Genomic DNA, 1,815 nt, shown 5'->3' with positions numbered 1-1,815 from the left:
CTTCAGTGTTTGTCTCTGCATCGCAGAAGTAAAGAAATGTTCGACTGCAACCAGAACCGCGAAAAAGTACGAAATATCGGCCACTGGAATTTGCGAGAAGTGCCAGTCACCCGTCAACCTCGGTGAAAATTCAATTGTTAGGCGTGCTTAGAGAGGCACGCATCGTATCTTAAACAGGACTTTTCAGTTTTAGACCGGTAATTTAGGGCTCTCAAATATTTGGGTTACATCCACCTTCAAGCCCAAATTTCTCACCTCGGTATAAGGCTCACTATTCATACAAGAAAAAAACAAGATCATTGCACTGCCAACGCGGGCACCACACCTTATATCGTCTGCCGAATAGCAAACCTCCAACACGTACGTTTTGCAATGCGCTACCGTCCTTATATATTTTATGGGATTGCCACGAATAATAATAAGAAACTCTCTTCCTGCTTCAGAACCCGTATGGCTGACTATGGTGGCAATGTTGACACGCCAGCTGATTTTGATTAAATGCATAAAGTGTTGCAATTGCACCAGGACTAAAAGAAACCGGATATACACCCTGTACTCAGGGTATGAAACCAACGATAACTCTTAACTTGCCTCTTCGTAGATCAGACAGCCGCCATTTTCTTCCGCCATAGTATTCCAGGTCAGGCTAACTGGACTCTGAATGCACGTGAGTGCATTCATCAGAGTGAATGCATTACAACTACTGACTCAAATTCCGTTGATTCACCCGGCCATGCGTGAATTCGCTTCCATCAGAGCTAGGTTTCCATGCCCTAGACTCGCTCCAAATTTAAATTTTAACTCAAATGAGCCAGGTCTAAAGCGCGTTTTATTTGAAGGAAATAAATGCGAGGAAAAACAGCTATGCAGCTGGCCAAGATTCACACAAAACTTACTGAAGGCCGCAGTTTTCTCATGCGATATGAAGTAACACCCACATGTACACCCGTAATGCGACGTAACAGGGTTTCATTATAAATCACGGAGCTACATGGCACAAAAATGACCGACCTATATAAAAAAACAAAATCTTTTTAGTCGCTGTCTTCTGGTACTTCTAACCTGCTTCAGTATGCAACAGAAAGGTATAAAAAAAGCGACAAGAGAATTTCGAGCAGTATTAAAAATAAGACTGCTGCGTTGACATGGCGGTCATTAGCATAAGCATGGATCTGAGGAGTCATCCTTAGCATAGAAGAGTGCATGCAATCCAACTCGGCCACATTGATGCTCTGATAGTGCTTATGAGCACAGCGATTTGATAATATAAGTTATGCAACTGTCCTCGCCCTCATGTTTTGATGAAATCCAGCGCTCTGATTGAGCCAAAACTCGTAGGGTATAGCAGACTGTTACGTCACTTACGGTGCTCAGGAGAACTGCTCGACGGCGCTCAAAACACGAACATTGAGAAATAACACCGATACCAAACAGGCAAGCTCATATATGGCGCCACCATTTCTTAACCACCGCGAAGTGGCCACACGTATTAGCAGAGATTCGACGCGAGGTTCTGTAGCTAGTACGATCAAAAAGCGCAGCTTTTAGCAATGCACGGAGCAGCCTCTTTGGCCGCTGAAATGGCAAAAGTGAAAACGATCGTAATTCAATATACGTTTCACTCTTTTTTAAAAACTGACCAGTACTGATTCCTACGTGTCAGGTTTTTAAAGTTTCAGTGCATTGCACTTGTGTTGAGTGAAAATATATAATCAAGAAAATATTACCTAGAAAAAAAACAGCGATAAATTTTAGCAACCATTGTAGTATATGTGCCAGTGAAGGAAAGAGTTAAGGCCTATGTAATGTACTTGG

This window comes from Amblyomma mixtum, chromosome 8, assembly GCF_055824585.1.
Source record: "Amblyomma mixtum isolate Tamu chromosome 8, ASM5582458v1, whole genome shotgun sequence".
Lineage (NCBI taxonomy): Eukaryota > Metazoa > Arthropoda > Arachnida > Ixodida > Ixodidae > Amblyomma > Amblyomma mixtum.
The sequence above is the reverse complement of the archived record's forward strand: the minus strand, read 5'-3'. Positions refer to the sequence as shown.